General features: G+C 41.6%; 1 protein-coding gene across 2 annotated transcripts in view; it reads left to right on the top strand.

Moving 5' to 3' along the window:
• The window catches only part of SERINC5 (serine incorporator 5), an 86,459-nt gene that overhangs the window by 2,181 nt on the left and 62,559 nt on the right, over positions 1–21,719 (top strand). The window contains exon 2 of one of the 2 annotated variants that reach the window (XM_082378012.1): positions 16,279–16,419. The exons of the other annotated variant lie outside the window; for it this stretch is intronic. The gene's annotated coding sequence lies outside the window, so the exon portion shown is untranslated. The remainder of the gene's footprint in view (positions 1–16,278; positions 16,420–21,719) is intronic. 2 annotated transcript variants of the gene reach the window in all.

Here is a 21,719-nt window from a genome sequence, read left to right as displayed (position 1 = left end):
GGTGGCTCTCAACACAGGGAGGGGGTGATGACACTATAATTTCGTATGAATGGGGCTGTTAAGTTTGCATTAAAAAAAAAATGCAGCACTGTCAGAAGATATCTAAGTCTGTGAATCCTTTGCAAACATTTTTTGAGCACCTGTGCATTGTTTTTCCCTACATCACTTATGACATCAGTGTACGGGTTTTTTGTTTTGTTTTTACCCCCGCACCAGCCAGTTTCCCAGCTCTCCGGATAGTAACTGGCTGTACAACAATTCAATTCTGACACTACCTGGAGTTAGTATCCCACAGGTTAGGGGTCCGCCCTCCTCCCCCTTCCCTCCCCCGCACACTCCAGCTACCAATCACAAGTCTTCTGGGCCTCCCACACCGGGGTGGAAGACCGAATAAATATTTCTAATCATATCACAATATCACAGCACCTACTGTGTGCCAACAGCTGGAGATACGGCAGTGAGCCAGGCAAACATCATCTCTGCCCTCAGTGACTGGGGTTGGGTGGCATTTCATAAGCATGTAAGCAGTGAAACAGCAAGTACTGGTACTGTCACAGGTCCTGGTGGCAGAGTGGCTTTGGGTAGGGTTGCTGGGGAAGTCTGTCTGAGAAGATGCCCTTGGAATTGAGACTGATAAAGGAGGAGAGGCACCCACATCAGGGCCTGGGTAGGGAGGCTTCCAGGGTGTTGGAGGAAAAGAAGTGGTCACCTTGGGTGCTGTGAAGACTTGACTGTCAGGGACTGGCATGGAGAGAGAGCAGTCAGAGCTGGCCACCCGGTGAATACTTTTAAGCTGCCTCCTCCTGCGTGTGAGCAGTGGTCTGGGCTTCTGCAGTGAGCCCGAATTCTTCTTGACGGAGCTTGAATCCTGGCAACCTGCTGTTGCCCTAGGCCAAGGAGGGGAGAGTGTGGTACCTTAATTTAGGGCGTCGTGCTTACGGTGGGGCGTCACTGGCTTCTGGGCATATTGTAGAGGTAGAGCTGGACTTTTACATGGGTTAGAAGTGGGGGGTGGGAATGAGAGCATTGGCTCGTCCTTGAAGGGAGGAAGACATTTGGCAAGGAAAACCCATAGTTTTCTCGCTCTGTCACATTTGAGATGCCTATTATAAATTAAATGGAGATGGCAAGTCATCAGTTGGATTTTTAAGTTGGGAGAAGTTTGAGGTTGGAGATAGAAATTTGGGGGACTTTAACTGATACTGTCAGAAACAATGTGTAACCCAGAAAAGAGCCTGGGCTTTGGACTCAGGTCTGGATTTGAATTGGGAAATCTGGACACGGAGGGGTGGTGTGACTGTGCACGTCACTTACCCTCAGTTAACCTCAGTTTTCCTCCGTGGTTGAATGGGTATGATAATACCTCCTAGGGTTATTATGAGTATTACATGCGATAATGTCTCTCGTACAGGGTTTGGCACAGAGTAAGGAACCCCCAAGATCTTAGTGACCATTATCCACCTCTACCTGGACAGTCTCCGGGTCATTTTATCTTTGCATTGACCCTGATATACTTAGATTTTGCTTAGGCCGTTGGCTGATCAGTGCTAATGGAAGCAGAGGTCACAGGACAGTGGTTACTCCACACCTTCTGGGTACCCAGCACTGTGGTAAGGCCCCTGGGCACTGGGTGATTAACAAAGTGCGTCCTTGCTCTCCTGGAACTTAAGGGCTAGTTGGGGATTGGAAGTGTGGGGGAAGCTCACTGCAGAAAGTGACAGGACACCCTGTCAGAGGTGAAATGAGATGTGTAATTGGAAGATCTAGACACCTCGTCAAGGCAATTTGAGAGTAAGGCTTGGCAGGGTTTACTCCAGGCAAGTATAAGCATTAATGATAATAGTAACAATAGATGAAGCTTATTTCATGCCCACAAGTGTGCTGTTTTTACCTACGTTATATCACTCATTCTCCACAGCAGCCCTATGGGGTCGGGGAATGTTCTAATTGGCCTCCTTTTGCAGGTGAGGCAACTGAAGTGCAGAGAGATAAATTAACTTGACTGATATTTACATGGTGGTGGAGCCAGGCCTTCAACACTGGTCCACCTGACTCGAGTTGGAGCTCCTAACTGGGAAACTGTTATTCCTTATTATTCTAAATACAGTATGAATAAATCATGAGGAACTGTTGCTCATTGTTGTTGCTTATAATGGCCCTAAGGCAGCTTTGAATGCATAGCTATGAGGCTGTCTTGGTAGATATTGGTGGTTGCCAGGAGTTACCAGTGGGTGGGGTTTAGCTTCTTCCTCATAGTCTGGTCCAGGTTATAAAGACAGCAAGTCTCAGACCAAATTCTGTCGCTTGTGCAGGCATTTATTGGCAGGCAGGCACAGCACAGTTACACAGCCTGATCTGCGGCTTCACGAAGTTCCAGCTTTTTGCCCTTCTTGGTGCACTGACACGCGACTTGCATGTTTCCCTGAGGCAGATGTGACAACCTTCTAGAAGGAAGAATTTGACCAAGACTGCTGAAGCACAGGACCGCATGGATGGATCAAGCCCACGGTCCCACTCTCAGGCAGAAGACTCCTTGTCCTTGTAGCCGGTTCATATAAGGGTGGGAATGCCCATGCCAGGGTGTTTCCAGCCAGATTGTATTACTTGATCCCTGAGATTTTCCCCAACGAAAGCAAATTTCTAACGCCTGTTATGTTAATTGATTGACAAAGCCACAGAATGCCACCAGGGACTGTCCACTGTCAAAGATAAATAAAGCTGGACGTTAGTTAAAGCAATGAAAACAGATTTTATTCAGTAACCACTCACTGACAGAAAGACCTGAGCTCCATCCTGATTAGCACAGATCACTGGGAGTTTTCAAGGGACGATGAGGGAATAGGGAGGAGTGAGTGGAGGCCCAAGTAGAGTTAGGGAAGTGAGACGTTACAAAGGTTTGTTTGGAGTATGGGTGATGAGGCCAGCTGGGTCTGATAGCTGGCAGGTTAGATTCTGTCCTTCCGCTGAGACTAGGAGATAGACCCTATCCTTCCTGATGATTACATTTCAAAGGAATGGCATTTAAGTCCTTGAGAAAGACACTCCAGACTTGTAGGAAATGTGTCCTATCTGTCCCTCTTCTCAGGGACAGAGGAAGGATTCACAATTATTAGCCCTATTTAGTAAATGCTCTTAAGAAAGGGAGGATAGGGACTTCCCTAGTGGCGCAGTGGTTAAGAATCTGCCTGCCAATGCAGGGGACATGGGTTCGAGCCCTGGTCCGGGAAAATCCCACATGCCGCGGAGCAACTAAGCCCGTGCACCACAACTACTGAGCCTGTTCTCTAGAGCCCGCGAACCACAACTACTGAAACTTGCGCACCTAGAGCCCCTGCTCCGCAACAAGAGAAGCCACTGCAATGAGAAGCCCGTGCACTGCAACGAAGAGTATCCCCCACTCACTGCAACTAGAGAAAGCCCGTGCGCAGCGATGAAGACCCAACACAGCCAAACATAAATAAACAAATTAAAAAAAAAAAAGAAAAAAGAAAGGGAGGTTAGGGCCTATCTTAGGTGCTGGCTAGAACAAACAGTAAATTTCTTTTTACAGCCCTGAACTTTTCCAGACAAGAACTCAAAAAGGCAAAAGGCAGCTAGGTCATCCCAGGGATGCAGCCTCAGGCTACTAGAAGCCTGTTAAAGTTTGGTCAAGTCCTTCCTGCAAGGGTTTGAGCAGAGTTGCTGTGTATCGAGAGTTCTTGCGGTTTTCACCATGTCTCATCGTTAACGCTGGTTAACAAAGCCTGGGGTCATTGGAGTTAGAAGTAACTGAAGCCCACGCAGGAGGCTTTTAGAGGCCGGCTTTTGTTAAGTGTTAGCTGGAATGGGTCTTCCTCATCAGGGCATCTGATCACCTCTAGACTGTAGCTTAAAACACACACACACACACACACACACACACACACACACACACAAAATCCATGAAGACTTCTTTAAAAAGTAAATTACATACCACATAAAAGTACTGACTTCCCTGAGATGTCCTTCCTTCTCTATAAAACCCAAATCTCTGCTTTTAAGGCCAAGCTCAAGAAGCATTTTCCTCAGAAATGACCTTCCCCTTGCTTTAAGAATTCTCAGAACTTGCACACAAAACCTGTCCACACCACCTAGTATGTGGTCATCTGATGCACTGGAGTTGTTTCCTGGCTACTGTGTGGGTGCATTTCCTCTCTCCTAGACAGAGCATGTACTGTGACCTAGCTGAACCCCCTGTTGTGTGCTTTTGGTTACAAAACTTTTTCCCTACAGCTCTTTGTTTATAGTGATTGGAAATGTTAGGTGCTCATTATATCACGTGTTGCTTCCACCCTTGGAAGGGATCTAGGCACAAAAGTTCATTCTTTGCATGACTGATGCTTTTTTGAACAATTTGGGGCATTTGTGAAATACATATCACCCAGAGAGAACTATATTTTGATAATTTATAACAGTCACTCACATTTAATATATATGATTTTACTTTGTGGAGTTGGGATTATGTTGTAGGTGCTATGTTTGATTCAACTCTGCTGAATTACAGGAGTTTTTCAAGTGCACCAGCCACTCATTTGCAGCCATGTTTTCTGGGCTTATACCCAGAAAGTAGTGCAGTCCTCTACCTTCAAACATGGCAATTTTTCCAGAGGTATTAAGTAAACATAAATATGTGAAAGTCAGTTAATAGGCTTATGTGTTAATACGAGTGTGTGTGTGTGTGTGTGTGTGTGTGTGTGTGTGTTTCAATTCCCAAAAGACTAAAAATAATGAAGAAAATCCCAGCTACACCTCCTTTAGATGCCATCGACAATAACCATTTTCAACATCATTTTTAACTTTGGTCTTTTTCTTTACAGTCACTTATGCGGATACCATCTGTCTAGATGGTGTTTGAGTCTCTGTTTTCTTGCTCTATAAAGGTGCCCTTCTCTGTGAGTCCTGTGCTTATCACTAGTATTGGCAGTTTTATTTTTCTATTCGTTTTATAAAATGCGGGCAAGTTGCAGTAAAATGGCCACATCATTGCTCTACCATACTGACAAAGGTGGTGGTGATTCGGCTGATGTTGAACTGTTGCTGATACAGAAAGAGTGGTTTGGAGATGCCTCTGTGTAGTTAGCCAAGTTCACGTTGTTGTAAAGATAAGTTTGTCACTGACCTTGAACAATGAAGAGAGTGAAGGTTGCCGTTGTAGGCGGAGAGTCAGCATGAAGGTTGCTCATTCAGATTTGTTTTCTTGGGTGGCTTTAGAGCTGACCTGGGCAGGCTGGCAAATAGCTTTGGGCTGCGGCAGGTCTTGCGTGGGATTGCTTTGCTGGGAGGGCCCATCTGTAGGGAGTAGAGGGCAGCCTCTGACTCATCTCTCTGCTAATGAGATAAAAGGTAACACCCGCTTGCCCACTGCTTGCTTCCCACCCCCGTTTTCCCTATGAATATCGCCTGTCAATTTCCCAGAGATACTGAATATCTGGGAGTGAGTTAACTGTGAGACTCAGAAGCTTACTTTTCAGTTTCCCAGGTGTTTTAATGTAAATCGCCTTTAGAAAGGACAGAGCAATAACGATGGCATTGTCTACTTGTATTCAGAGCAGGACGAGCAGTATGTGGCCTGTTCACCTATGATAATTTAACATTAAAAAGGAAGTCCTCGTGTAACATGATATGTCTGCAGAACTAGCCATTGGACACAATTCCATTTTACCCTTTGACTAAAGTGCTTTCTGTATCTTTAATTATAATAGTAATTATATATAAATATAGATAAAGCTCTTGTGTTCTTTCAGTGTCCTGAGTCAAGCAGCATTGCTAGTGAATTGTCATTACATGCTGCTGTTGTTAGTTGAATTTGCGATTGCGATTGGATGCTCAGAGCAAGCATCCAATGGATCAAGTTACTCATCTAGACCACCTTGATTGTCCCTAACGATCAGGTTTTTCAAGTAGTCCGAAGTGAACCTTTGCAACCCTTGTTAAAATGAATTTTAAACATTTCCAGTGGGGACATCCTCGTATTTTCTAGCTTGTGTATTAATGATATTTTCGAAGATTTTAGAACATAATCTGGGAGTCAGTGTAGTGTGTGTGTAGGAAATTCAAACAATGGATTTGTTTGATTACATTAAAACATCTGTTTGAATTTTGAAGGAAATAGGACTTTACTTTTGGCTTTTCTTCTGTATGTAGTTTGCCTTGTGAGATTAAAGTTGAGCTGATGTTTAAGGAAAGCAGCTGTTAATGGAAAAACTTAGGGTGGGTTCTTATCACAGAATAAATTTTGAAACAATTTCGGTTTGAAGTAAGGTTACAAAATATAGTGATAAGACAGCATTTTCCCCCTCGTGAAAACTGTCTAGTCTAAACAAAAGTAGGAAAAACACATACACACAACCGCTTAAATCTTATTTATGCAGCGATAACTAGGAGAGATGGAAAATCAGGCTAATGTTTGTTTAAATATCGTTTTTTATAAACTAGCCAATTGCTCTTTGAAACAAAGCTCATGAGGTATTTACGGGATTTATTTTCCAGTGTTTTGTTTCTTGCATTGTATCTCAGTAATTTACGCAGGGCTGAGTCGCCTAATGCTCTGATCCTTAGCCCAGGTTGGGCTATTTGTGTGGTGATTGATGAGGCAGATCATGGAATCAGAGAAAGTTTTGGAAGAGGCTTTAAAAGGCATACCTTTTAATTCCCCATCTGAAGCTTAGACGTCTTGTAAAAATGCCCCTCCTAAGTGTACCTCTGGTGTGTTTGAGCCTCTCCAGTGTTGGGGAACTCACTACCCTTCCCAGTTTTTAAGTTTTCTGAGCCTTGGTTTCTTTGTTCATCAAACGGGGGAAATTTGTGTCTTGCCTCCCTTATATGATTGTTGAAAGGGATGAAAACAAGACAATATTAAGACTCTTTGTTATGTGTAAGTTGGTGATGCAGGTGTGTCAGGGTTCAATGCAGAAAACTGAGACCACTCAGTTTTAAGCAGAACGATTTAATGTAGGGAATTAACTGTTGAAGAAATTAAAGAGCTAGAGGAGCAAGAGTCAGGGGGCCGCCTTTGAACTCTTGGATTTAAGGGCACACCACTCCAGCAGTAATCCAGATGTCTGAAAGCCCAGGCTGCTGCCCCCCCCCCGCCTCTTGATACCCACACAGGTGGCGGCTTAACATGGGAACCCCAAGTCTGACCATTGTCCTAGGACCTTGCTGGGAAGCAGACACTGCAGCAGGAGGATGGTCCCCCACCTTGTTTTCACCTTCCAAATATTGTGAGGGTTGCTAATTGTCAGGTCCCCAACAGCAAAGGAGTCTAGAAATGTGGTTACATTTTCCAGATTCTTCAGTACTGGAAGACCCATAGAAGAGGGTGGGAATGTAGGCTGAATGAGAGAACTATCCCTGTGGAGCACAAGCTAGGAGGAACTAGTGTAATAACCCTAGTGAGTGCTGTACTTCCTGCCCATCGTGGCTTGACCAAATGACAGCCTCACAAGTAAGGCCAGAGTGTTGAGGGGGTTGACTTAAAGGGAGGAATATGGAAATACATTATCATGTAAACTGGTTTTCCTCTCCTAGTCTCTTCGCTGCCTGCTCCTTTTTCCATACTACCAGCAGGTTGATCCTTCTACCAAAGTATAGTCCTAACCACGTCATCCCCTGCCTGATTTTTCAACACCATTGGGGTTAACGTAATGGATTTTCTAAATGCAAGTCTTTTGTAGGAATCTGTTAGTGGTCTGTATCGAGATAACTTATATTCTAAAAAACAATGTGCTTAATACGTCTCTTCAATCATTCCTGATATTAGTAATTTGTGTTCTTTATTCTTTTTTTGATGACTCTAGGAGTTTATCAATCTGATTAATCTTGTGAAAGAAACAATTTTTTTTGTTGTTAGTTATTCTCTATTTCATTGATTTCTGCTCTTTTTTCCCTTTTTTAACTTACTTTGATCTTAATCTATTATTATTTATTTTAAATTATTTTATGGGTTTTTTTATAGGTAGAAACATAAACCCTTATTTTAAATCTTTTCTTTCCTCTCAAGGGCATATTTAAAATCATTTTACATCCCACACATTTTGATATGCTTTGTTTTCATTATCATTCAATTCAAAATATTTTCTAATTTCCCTTGTGATTTCTTCTTTGACCTGTTGGTTATTTAGAAGTGTGTTGTTATTTTCCAAGTATTTGAGGATTTTCCAGGCATATTTTTGCTATTGATTTCTAGTTTACGCTTGTGATAAGAGAACATATTCTGTATATATTTCTTTTTGATGGCTCAGAATATGATACATTTTGATGAATGTTCCATGTGCTCTTGAAAAGAACATGTTTTCTACAGTTATTGGGTAGTTACTGCCCATCGTGGCTTGACCAAATGACAGCCTTACAAATAAGGCCAGAGTGTTGAGGGGGTTGACTTAAAGGCAGGAAGATGGAAATGCGTATCGTGTAAACTGGTTTTCCTCTCCTAGTCTCTTCACTGCCTGCTCATTTTTCCATACTACCAGCAGGTTGGGTATAGCGTTCAAGTTGGTTGCTAGTGTTGTGCAAATCTTCTCTATCTTTACTGATAGAGGGGTCTAATTCTGTCAATTACTGGGAGAAGGGTGTTAAATTTTTCAAATATGATTGTGTTTTTGTCTCTTTCTACCAGTAGTTATGTCAGTTTTTGTTTAATATATTTTGAAGCTGTATTATGTATACACACATTTGGAATTGTTATGTCTCCTTAATGAATTGATCCTTTTATAAAATGATCCTTTTTATCTCTGGTAATGGTGTTTGTCTTCAAGTCTTTGTCTGATGGCCATACTACCCTTTTAACTTTCAGTTCATCTGTGTCTTAGATTTAAAAATGCTCTTATAAACAACATGTAGTTGGGACTTTTTGATCTCTTCTGACAGTCTCTGCCTTTTAATTGGATGTTTAGATCATTTACATTTAATGTAATTATTCATGCTTGAACTTCAGGCTATATATTGTTGGTCATTTCCATTTCTTCGTCTGTTCTATGTTCTTTCTTACCTTTTTTTGGGAGGAGGGGTAGGATGGGCATTAATTAAATGTTTTTCAGTATTCTATCTTCTTTATTGCCTTTTTATTCCTTAAAATTTTGTGAAGATTATAGTATGTATTATAGCATCTTGAAGAAAGGATAAGAGTGGGTCAGTTTACTAGACTTTTTAGCAAATGACAAGTAACAAACAGTACTTTCTGCTTTATAAAAATAATATATAGTTATCATAGAAAATTTGGGAAATACAGAAAAGTATAAAGAAGAAAATGAATATCATTTATAATCCTAGAGAGAACAAACCCTTGTTAGTATTTTGTTTTATTTCGTTCTAGTATTAAAATAAGTTAGACTGGGAATTCTCTGGCAGTCCAGTGGTTAGGACTCCGCACTCTCACTGCTGACGGCCTGGGTTCAGTCCTTGGTCAGGGAACTAAAAATCCCCCAAGCCATGCAGAATGAATGAATGAATGAATAAATAAATAAATGAATGAATATCAGATCATGCTTTATGTACTGTTTTATATCCTAAATTACTTTCACACAACATTATGGACATTTCCACATATCGTAAGAATGAGAACATTTTAATGGCAGTATCACATTTAATTGATCATGTGGACATTTATTTCACTATTTACCCTTTATTAAATGTTTAGTATATTAAAAAAAAAACAAAAAACTTAAGTAACTCTTATGTAATCTTTTTTTAGTCCCATGCCTCTTTAGGTTAGAGCTCTGGAAATAGTCCTTCTGTAACACAACATGAATATGCATTCCTAAAAAATCACACTATGCAAGATGGAACAGCAAAAACCACAGGCCTTGTGGGGAAAATGGGGTTGGAGCACAGCATTGAAAGTTTTCTCAGTGACACACACACACACACACACACACACACATAAAAAGGGAATCTGGTAAAAATGATATTACAGTTTTACAAATGTTAAATGGTTAAGAGATATGTAATACTATGAAAATTTGGCACTTGACCTTGAAAAAGACCTGAAATTTGCTTGTGGAAGCAGGTGTTGGAAAAGTTGCAGCTTGTGAGTTGTTGTGAAGTGGTGGATGGAGGGTTATCTGAAACTGGATGGAAAGTTGTAACACCAGATGTGCTTTCGAGTGACTCATAATGCAGGTGGAGCGGAGGAGTGTGTGTTTCATGTGTTCTGTGTAGCTCAGTTCAGCTGGGCACAGTGTTCTGCCTTCAGTATATGTGTCTCACAGACAAAACTGCACGTCCTGTTTTGCTCATATTGTTCCCTAACATGGTGGGGGAGGAAAAAGTTTTCCTTGACCCTTTTAGGGTCTCTGGCTGGATCTGAAAATTAAACTGACAAAGATTAACAGGAGAAAAACATACACATTTATTTAACACAAGTTTTATGTGACCTGGGAGCCCTCATAAGGAAATGAAGACCCAAGAAATAGTGAAACCTACTTTTATATTAGATTGAACAAAGAGAGGCAGTTGTGGAAAAATGACTAAATTATGTGGGGAGGTGAAAGGAAGATAAAAATTATTTTAATAAGGTCTCTTTGTATAGAATTCTCTCCATCTCAACTTCTTGTCCTTGATAAGAATGTCTTCCTTCTGGTACAGGGAGGACACCTCTCATGTGGGAATGTCATCTCCTGCTTTCAGGAAGAAACATGAAGGTCAGAGTGCCCTTCTTGCACCTGCTGTTTCTCAGGTGCCTTAACTCAAAATAATCAATATGCCAAAGTGTCATATCCTGGGGTGAGATGCTCTAAACTCCTTCCATATCAGTCCTGTTGGAACAAATTTGTATTTTCAGAGCAAGTATAGCAGAACCAACTATAAAATGCATAGGTCAGAAGCCCTGGACGTGGCAAACCTCCTTCAGAAAGGCCGACCAATTCGTATGCCTGTTAGCTGCGTGAGGGAGGAGCTGGGCCCGCTGCTTCTCTTTGGACAAACTCCAAGAAAGTTGGTACTGGAAGTGGCTGGAAGGGTCTTCTGATCCTCCTACCCAATTGTGCTCAGATTTCTTGTACTATAGTAAGTGAACAACTTCAGAGATAGGAACTCTTCCTATCTTTGGAAACAGCTCTACTTCATTTTAGGGAGCTCTGGTTGAATTCCTCTTCCTGCCAGCCTCCCCAGGCTGAAATGACTTGCTGGCCCAGAACTTGGAGAGGGTTGCAGTGGTTTTGTAGAGTAGAAGAGGCAGCATTGAAGGTGGGAATGGGCTCTGGCTCCTGGGGAATAGAGGACCACAGTTGGGTTGATGCAGCTCTCCTGGTTATGAAAATCCTCACTGTCTACCCAAACCTTAAACTGGAAATTGGGACATGCTGACAGAGGGGAATTGTACCTCTGGGTATGAGAAGGTTCAGTCGGAAGCCAAATTATTGGAACTTCTAGCACTCCCAAATAGTTTTTAAGGATAATGGTCAGGCAGTTTGAAATTAGAACCCTCATGGGAAGTTTTTGGTTGGCAGCAAGCCAGAGAAAGTCTCACTGCTGACCATGAGATTTCTGATGTGAGTGAGGCCTGTCACTCCTTTGGTGGGTTACCATTCTCAGGTACCTTATGGACGGTGAGAATCTGGTTAGTTACACAGTCATCTTCTGAAGCTAGATGAATCCTTAAGGGAGTGGCATGTCCACCCTCTCATGTTATTGAAGAAGAGACAGGCCCGCAGGGCTCAGGCCCTCTTCTGGGTTCACACAGCTAATCAGCGTGCCACAGGGACTGCCACCCTGGCCTGCTACCCTGGCCTGTGGTGTGCCCCCGTGGCCTGTACACAGTGGACATTTGGTAAATGACAAGAGAGAGAATGGGTGAGTGTTGGGGTTTTTATGAAGACATCTGCAGTTCAACAGAGTGCTCATGGTTGCAGATTTTAAACATAATCTTATGGTTGAAATCTCACACTGGTTTTTTTCCACTGTATTTTGCTGCAGTAAAATCAGTTTAAACCTTTTGTCCTCGCTCTTCTATTAAACTCCCAAGCAGTTGTTTGAATTTTTGTTTTCCAGGAAGTTCTGCTTCATCTGTGGATCATGAGCTTTAACAGAAAGCAGTTTTTAAGAATGTGCTTTTTTATTTCTTACCAAGCCATGTAGTTTGTGAAAGTTGCAGGTTGCTGAGTAAGGGGTATTAGGCCATTTAGATTGAGCTGGTTAACCAATGAGGCGCTCTATGCAAATTGTTATACCCAGCAGTGGCTTCTGGCTGCATGCTTTGAAAAGCATGAAGCAGTAAATTATTTCCTTATGATGGGGGGAGGAGAGGGTTGAGGGTTGTCATGGGATTGTATTTTCTTGGAAGCTAGAGGTCCAGCAGAGCTGAGTCTCTGACTTCATTTTCCTGCTGTGACATGGCAGAAAGAAAGCAGGGCACAGAGCGCTGGAAGAGGCTGATGCTTATCCCATTTCCCCTTCATTGTGAGTCTGACCTGACCGTATTCCCAGATTTTAGAGAGATGCCCCTCTTCTCCTCCACTCAGCACTGTCCTTCCATTCCCCCTTCCCGATCTTTCTAAGACTTTGAGAGTAATAAAAATGCTTGAGGTACTAAGAGAAAGTAGGGAGGGAGCTCCTGATCAAAAAAAGTATCTATTCTATAAGGCTTTTATTAGAAGAGTTAAAGAAAAAGCTATAACTAATTAAGTGAGTTGTGGCATTTGGGAGGAATGATCTTTAACTCGTGGGTCCCCGGGGTAGTGCTGTTGGAATTTTGGGTGAAGCAGTTCTTTCTCTTGAGGGAGTCCTGAGCTGGTATTTAGTATGCTTGATAACATTAAGATTTAGTGCCTAAGCTAAGCCAGTTAGATATCAGTAGCACTTACCAATCTTTGTGAAAACTGTCTCCACCTTTATAAGCAACAACCCACAAGGCCACAGAGGGAGGATGGTGCTGCCCAGACAAGAACCACTTGGTGGTTTGGCCTTGATAATTTTTCCATGGAATTTAGAACTGCAAAATGGACTGAATCCTACTTCCAGTAGTACATACGGAGATAAAAAAGGACACAGATAAGCAAGGTAGATGATTCTACCACAGCACCACCTTGACTTATATAACATGCATTCAAAACTTGACATACAGACAGCAGGTTGTATTTTGGATGTAGTTTACTTTAAATGTTGCTCAGAAGTGTCATATTAAGATTGAGTGCTTAAGCTAAGCTAGTTAGATAAAGTTACGTGTTTGATAGGAGAAGGAAAAGCATGCTTTATGGTGAGAGAGTTCATTTAGATATTTTTCCAGTATGCATTTTGTAAGCTTTTTTGTGGATAGTCCAGAGGCAGTACAGTTGAATAATTAAGAGCCAATTCTGGTGACAAGAAGCCTGAGTCCAGAGAGACAGGAAACTGAGATTATCAGTTTGGTTGCGCCGTTGATAAGGATGTGTGGTATAATTTATTATTATCTGCATTACCCACGAGTTACATATGTAAATGTAGACTTTTCTTGACTAAAGTGTACTGAAGTGAATAGAACTAGGAAAAAAAAAAGTGTGCCACCCATAAAAGTGGTTGCCAAGATTATAGTTAAGCTGTCAAATCAGTCTTTGTCAGGGTGCTGCAGCTGGCCGTGGGTTACTAGGAAGTATTGAAAGGGCTGTTTTTGGTACAAGAAAATTGTTAGAGGAATGGGAGCTCCAGTACTAAGAATCAGCCATTTCCAATGTGCAGTCTCTTAAGAAAACTCAATGTTGAAAGATCCATGAAATAATGTAAACTTTACAAAGCATTTTATAGCTGATCAATAATTTAAGAATCACATGGAACAATTTCAGCTCCAAAGTGCTGGGAATTTGCCCTTGGGGAGACTTTATTCCTGTTTAAATTAACAGGTGTTCAAAAAAACCTCATAGTTTTATTTTTATCCTTAAAGTGAGTTGGAGCAATGCCCAAGCGTTTACTTCTCTGTTGAGCAGAAATGTCCAGCCTTTTAAAATTATTATTTTAGGTTTCCTCTTTTTTCTTTTTTTGGATACTTCCTTATTTGTCTTATAAAAATGACTATATTAGGTTTTTTTTAATTAAAGAAATTCTTTATAAAATTTTAAAAGTTAGTTTTGAGATATAGTTCACATACCATATAGCTCATCCATTTATTTATTTTTAAAAATATTTATTTATTTATTTATTTGGCTGTGCTGGGTCTTAGTTGCGGTGTGCAGGATCTTTTAGTTGTGGGGTGCGGACTCTTAGTTGCGGCATGTGGGATCTAGTTCCCTGACAAGGGATCAAACCCGGCCCCCCTTCATTGGGAGCGCAGAGTCTTAACCACTGGACCACCAGGGAAGTCCCTAGCTCATCCATTTAAAGTGTAAAAATTAAGTGGTTTTTTAGTATATTCACGAAGTTGTACAACCATCACTACAATCTAATATTAGGACATTTTTATCACCTCTGTGACCATTAGCAGTTGTTCCCAGTTTCTTCCCAAACTTCCTCAGATCCCTGACAACTATTAATTTACTTTCTTACTCTATGGATTTGCCTATTCTGAACATTGCATGTGAATGGAATTGTACAATATGTGGCTTTTATGACTGACTTCTTTCACCTAGCGTGTTTTCAAGGTTCATCCATTTGTAGTATATGTCAGTACTTCATTCCTTTTTATGCAGAATACCACATTTATCTCATCCGTTTTTCAGTTGATGGTTGTTTAGGTTGTTTCCACTTTATGGCTGTTTTAAATAAATCATTTTCCAAAGAGGCTGCTGCATCTTATATTCCTACCAGCAGTGTAAGTGGGTTCTAATTTATCCATATCCTCACCAATGCTTATTATTGTCTGTTTTTTCTTTTTTTTAAATTATATCCACCCTAGTTTGTGAAGTGGTATCTCATTTTGGTTTTGATTTACATTTTCCTAATAACTAATGATGTTGAGCATCTTTTCAGGTGCTTATTGTCCATTCATATCTTCTTTGGAGAAATGTCTGTTCAGATCCTTTGCTCATTTATAAGTTGGGTTGTTTTTTCAAAATTGAATATTAAGAGTTTTTTTTTTTTAAACTTTGGGTTTATTTATTTATTTATTTATTTATTTTTGGCTGTGTTGGGTCTTCGTTTCTGTGCGAGGGCTTTCTCTAGTTGCGGCAAGCGGGGGCCACTCCTCATCGCGGTGCACGGGCCTCTCATTATCGCGGCCTCTCTTGTTGCGGAGCACAGGCTCCAGACGCGCAGGCTCAGCAATTGTGGCTCACGGGCCTAGTTGCTCCGCGGCATGTGGGATCTTCCCAGACCAGGGCTCGAACCCGTGTCCCCTGCATTGGCAGGCAGATTCTCAACCACTGCGCCACCAGGGAAGACCAAGAGTTCTTTTTATATTCTAGATACCAGCTCTGTAAGATACGTGATTTGCAAATGTTTTCTCATTCTGTGAGTTATCTTTTCACTTTCTCGATGGCATCATTTGCAACATAAAATTTTTTAAATTTTGATGTAGTCCAATGTATCTATTTTTTCTTTCCTGGCTTGTGCTATATCTTGTGTCTAAAAAATGCTTTGTCCAACCCAAGGTCATGAAGATTTAGTCCTGTGTTTTCTTCTAAGAGTTTCATAGTTTTAGCTCATACATTTAGGTCTTTGGTCCATTTTTTGAGTTAATTTTTGTGTATGGTATAAGGAATGGGTCCAGCTTTATTCTTTTGCATTTGGGTATCTATCAATAGTTCTAGCACTGTTTATTGAAAATACTGTTTTTTTTCTCCAGTGCATTAACTCGGCCCACTTGTCAGAAATTAATTGACCATAAATGTTAGTGTTTATTTCTGGGCTCTCAATTCTGTTAATTTTTAGAAATTGATCCTACGTTGGAGGAATTATCCATCTGGGATTTAGACACAGTGGGACTGTTGGTCAGTGGGCTGGAGGTTGCAGTCTGGGGACTGGTGACTAGTCAGTCTTAGATGGTTGGCTCATTTCTTCGTGTGGTCATGAGATTAAATATTTTCAGATTTCTAACTGTAGGTTTCACAGGGCTGTGGTAGATGTTGAAGGCATGAGAGATGGTTTTGTTTATACAAATCACAAGGTATAAATACTGTGTCAGTGGAAACTGGAGTCGTCCCTATGTCACTGGTAAACTGTGCTTCTGAGTCATGGAGTTGTCAGGACTAAAGTATGCTTCCTTGCTGTACGCAGCACTAGCCAGCTCTTTATGTAATATTTTCATTTATTAAGCAGTAACTTCATTAGAAAATGAATTTTGATTGGATTTTCCAAAACAGTTATTGTTTTTCGAAGGTGCTAATCCCTCTTTCCTTTTTTCTTTTCCACATTTAGTTCAGTGAGGCAGTTAAGAATGCTGACTTTAAATCACACCTGGGTTTGGGCGCTGTCCTCACCCTTAATGAGCTGTGACCTTGGGCAACTTATTTCCTTGAGCCCAAGTTTCTCATTGCTGCAGTGGGGATAATAACAGAAGTAAGTATCTCACAGGTTGGGAGAAACTGTCCACACGTAAGAGTCCATCCTAGCATTTGGGAGTGAGTGCTGCAGAAATGGGAGCAGTTGCCTTTGTTGTTGTTGTTTGTTTATGTAGTTACAAAACACCCCCCTCCCACCCCCCAACAAAATCCTTTTGGAAAAAGTCGGCAAACAGAAATGCAAAGGGGAATAACTTTTTGGTTAGATGTGAGGTTTGGGTGACGGGGCTGAGGATGCTGAAGCTGCACATTGCTGGAGCAGGTGGAGCTGCCAAGAGGAAGGGAGCCCGTAGGTTCCTTGTCCCCTTGTTCCTCATGCAGTGGGAAGAGAGCTGGCAGCCGGGTAAGTCTCTCTAAGCGTCAGCTCCAGGTTTGAGTTTGAGGAAATGAGATGCTAGCTACTTTGGAGCTACTGGGTTCAGACCCCAGCCCTGTAAGCCTCTCAGTTTCTTTTTTAAGGGCGCTAAGAATAATATTGGTAACTAACATTGTTGTTCTAAGTGCTTTACTACATTTTCTGTCCTAACAATCCTATGATGTTGGAACTACTGTTATCTCTATTTTGTAGATGAGGTGATTGAGGTGCACAGCTGGTAAGTAACCTTGTATTGATGGAATGAGCATTTAATACAAGCTAATGTTGAACACTTACTATGTGCCAGGCACGTGGGCTGAGCACTTTACGTGGCTGATCTCATGTCCTCCTTGAAGATGTCGTCATTATCGCTTTGATATGGGGGAACAAGTCTGTTTGCATTGCTCCACTGGCCAAGGGATTCCTACCTATATTAGGGAGCAAGTTTCTGTTGTTTGTTTACTTTTACTCTTGCTTAGTGTTGTCTTAAACTGTGAATGTTTAGTGTAGGTGAGTTCAAATTCTTGTTTGTTTATATTGATCACTTTTCAGTTATTTGATAACTTCAAAGGTTGGTTGAAAAACTATTTTGTTTTATGCAGTCTCTGAAGAGATGATCCCAAGAAGTTAAATTTAAAAAAGAAAAGTTTCTATGTGATATTTTGAGGGAAAGGGAGTCTTCTGAACTTACCATGAAATTTACTTTAAGCCTAAATGCAATTTTTGTTTTCCGTCTTTTGCTTATGTATCTTGTTGTTGTATAATTCGTTCGGAAGAGTTCAGAATGATCTTTTTATTTCTATTAGAAAGCGTGGGAGGTGTTCTAATGTTAGCAATGGGAAAAATGTGAATCATGGGACAGTTTAGAAATGGACATTTTGTGCAGTATCATAATGATTGAGAATGTAGGCAACCTGAATTTTTTTTACTTAATGTAATAGTTGAAAGAAGAAGGCGAATGATAAAAGGAGATTTGGATTGTAGTTCAGATTTTAGGCTTGTTGCAAAGTGCCAAACTCAGTTTCACTCTATTTTATGCTTAGTGTCTGTTTTTAAAGCTAGAGTCCAAAATAATTGCTAGAAACTTTGAAACATCATCCCTCTCTGTAGAATATAATTTTATCCTGAGTGTATGCCAGTAACTCTTGATGGCTGCTCCATCCTAGAGATGGCACCATAAAGGTTTGGGTTTGAGTGTTAGGACCTGGCTGACTGAGTTCACATCTCAGGACCTTAGGAAAGTTGCCTCACTTCTGTCCACATCAGTTTTCTCATTTGTGAAAAAAAATGGAATCGACATTCTTTTTTCCTTTTTCTCTCTTTTCTCCTTCTTTCCTCTACTTCTTCTTTTGTCTTTACATCACTCCTTCAAAGTCAGCATAACTTATAAATTTTTTCTCTGATTCTAAAAGTGGTACATTTTCATGCCAAAAAGTTAAGTAATACTTTCTCATTTGTGAAAAGATGACAAAAATACCAGTGAAAAACTGGTAAATCATTATCTGCCTCACAGGATTGTGAGAATGAATCTATGTAAGGAATTTGGGGCCCTACCTGGCACCTAGAGAATACACAGTACAATTTTCTATTGTTACTACTGCTACCACAACTTATAAGAAGAATAAACACTGCCAAATGTCTTTCAGAATGATGCTTGATGCTGAAGGCCTTGGCTGTATTATACTATAGCGAGCCTTTGGAATGGTGCTGAGTGAGGGCCAGTGAGGACGATGCATATCTAATGGGCCCTTCTGACTGCCTCAGGTCTTGTGTGCATTTAGGTGCTTTTGGGTCTCTCTTGATTTTATGTTTCTGTATGGGGGCGGGTGGAGGAGGCTTCAAAACAGTGTACTCCAGGTCTTCTGGGGATGTGGTGATGTAACAACAGTTTTCAGAATCCTGATGGGCTTTGCAATCAGCGATTGAGGTTTCCTTATCTGTAAAATGGGGATTGTGATACTTAAATCATAGGGCTCTTCTGAAGATTAAATCAGGGAATTCCCCGGCGGTCCAGTGGTTAGGACTCCGTGCTTCCACTGCAGGGGGCACGGGTTCAATCCCTGGTGGGGGAACTAAGATCCTGCATGCCTTGCGGCCAAAAAAAAAAAAAGATTAAATCAAAGAAGGTCTTGAAAGCACCCTAGTGTAGTGCCTTGATACAGAGGAAGTGTTTAAGAAATGGTAGGTAACTATTATTTATAATGAGTACTGGGTAGAAGGATCTCCCTGGTTGCTTAAGACACTCCCAGGTTTTTTTTTTTAAAGACATTCCCAGCTTTAATTTTCGGTGTTTTGATGGCAGAACAGCATATAATCCTTTGGATTCTTTTTTTTTTTTTTTTTGAATTTTATTTCATTTTTTTTTAACACCTTTATCAGAGTATAATTGCTTTACAATGGTGTGTTAGTTTCTGCTTTGTAACAAAGTGAATCAGCTATACATATACATACATCCTCATATCTCCTGCTTCTTGCGTCTCCCTCCCACCTTCCCTATCCCACCCCTCTAGGTGGTCACAAAGCACCGAGCTGATCTCCCTGTGCTATGTAGCTGCTTCCCACTAGCCATCTATTTTACATTTGGTAGTGTATATAAGTCCATGCCACTCTCTCACTTCGTCTCAGCTTACCCGTCCCCTTCCCCGTGTCCTCAAGTCCATTCTCTACATCTGTGTCTTTATTCCTGTCCTGCCCCTAGGTTCTTGAGAACCTTTTTTTTTTTTTAGATTCCATATATATATGTTAGCATACGGTATTTATTTTTCTCTTTCTGACTTCACTCTGTATGACAGTCTCTAGGTCCATCCACCTCACTACAAATAACTCAATTTCGTTTCTTTATATGGCTGAGTAATATTCCATTGTATATATGTGCCACATGTTTATCCATTCATCTGTCGATGGACACTTAGGTTGCTTCCATGTCCTGGCTATTGTACATAGAGCTGCAATGAACATTGTGGTACATGACTCCTTTTGAATTATGGTTTCCTCAGGGTATATGCCCAGTGGTGGGACTGCTGGGTCGAATGGTAGTTCTATATTTAGTTTTTTAAGGAACCTCCATACTGTTCTCCATAGTGGCTGTATCAATTTACATTCCCACCAACAGTGCAAGAGGGTTCCCTTTTCTCCACACCCTCTCCAGCATTTATTGTTTGTAGATTTTTTGATGATGGCCATTCTGACTGGTGTGAGGTGATACCTCATTTAGTTTTGATTTGCATTTCTCTAATGATTGGTGATGTTGAGCATCCTTTCATGTGTTTGTTGGCAATCTGTATATCTTCTTTGGAGAAATGTCTGTTTAGGTCTTCTGCCCACTTTTGGATTGGGTTATTTGTTTTTTTGATATTGAGCTGCATGAGCTGCTTATGGTATTTCTTCCCTTCTGATATTCTTTGATTTTGCCAAGGTTGTCTTGTTTTTTTAATGTACCCCAAGAGAATGAATTTTTCTTTTCTTTTTTTTGTTTTCTGGCCATACTGCGCGGCATGTGGGATTTTAGTTCCGTGACCAGGGATTGAACCCGTGCCCCCTGCAGTGGAAGCGCGGAGGCCTAACCACTGGACTGCCAGGGAATTCCTAGAATGAATTTTATAAATAAAATAGACAGCTAGATAGCAAGTCATAGCGTATGTGGAAGGTAGCAAATTAAATGGGCTTTGTACTTTTTTCCGGGTCAGAAGACTTCTACTCTTTTATTCTTCACTGATTAAAATTTTGTATAATTTTCTTTTAATTAAAAGAACTTGTTATGAAATTCATCCTAATGTTGAAAACTTGGAAAAATCAAGACAAGGTAAAGAACACAAAGATGATTTAAAAATCACAGCTCTGGTTAATATTTTAGTGTGTTTACTCTGTCTTTTCCCAGGGATGTGTCCATGAGCATTTTCCCATATTAAATTATTTAACGACATCTTTTTCAGGGACCGCATACTTGTCTGTCGCAATTCCCTTATCTTGTCATATTGAAGCAGTGTTTGATCCCCCTGGAAACATGCGTTCCCTATTTGCCATCCCTGAAGAGTACTCCTGAGCGGAGAGCTCGGGAACTTGCTGAGAGGGGTGTGAAATGTCTTCCTTAAACACACACCCGCACCTGCCATTGGCTTGTTCCAGACCCGTGGAAGAGGAGGCAGGCCCTGCCGCTGCAGAAGGAAAGCCCTCACCCTAGTTCCCTGAGCTTGGGTACAGCATTGAAGGAGCCACAGATCACCTGGGAGCTTATTATTGAATAAGTGCAGGTTCCAGTTCTGAGTAGTAGTTGGGGGCTGGGACCCGACGGGCTCCCAGCGATGCCCACGCTGCTGGCCCGGGAGCCACTCTTGGCACCTCGAGCTCGGGCACCTCAGAATTTGCCGAGCGCTCTCCGCTCTTGCTGTGAAGCAGTCTGTGGCTTAGTCTACTCTGGGCTGGTCTGTTTGGGGGCCTTCCTGCACTTCCTCTGTCCATCCCCTCATCCAGGCTCTTGTCCACAGTCCTGTGCTTTCACCACATCCCCACCAGATGCGCTCCTGTCACTCCAGCAGCTCTTGGCTTCCTGGGCCTCCCCCTCCTGCCACCACCAAGTCAGGGGCCAGGAAGGTTTCTTCGTGACTTCGACTTCATTGTTGCCCCCATTCCCCCAGTTTCCTGTGTGGGCGCTCAGGCCTCGTGCTGGCTGATTCCCTCTCTCTCCCTGGAGGGTCCCGCTTCAGAAGCACCCTCCGTCAGTCCTGCCCTGGCCCCAACCTGGCATTTGCCCCACTTGGGCCCCTTGACCCTTGGATTTCCCTGGGGGAAGGAAGGAAGGGCGAGACAGACCAGACTCCTGCAGGGAACCCTCTACTCTGTCTACCCCCTATCCACTCCACCCAGCTGGCTTGAGAAACACCAGGTGTGACTGAACAAATCACAGTAATTCAGGTCCATTTCCTGAACCGCCTACCCCTTGGGCC

Source organism: Balaenoptera borealis (genome assembly GCF_965194805.1).
Source record: "Balaenoptera borealis genome assembly, chromosome: 2".
In the NCBI taxonomy this organism is placed as follows: Eukaryota; Metazoa; Chordata; class Mammalia; order Artiodactyla; family Balaenopteridae; genus Balaenoptera; species Balaenoptera borealis.
Note: the sequence above shows the minus strand (reverse complement) of the source record. Positions and strands in the feature narration are given on the sequence as shown.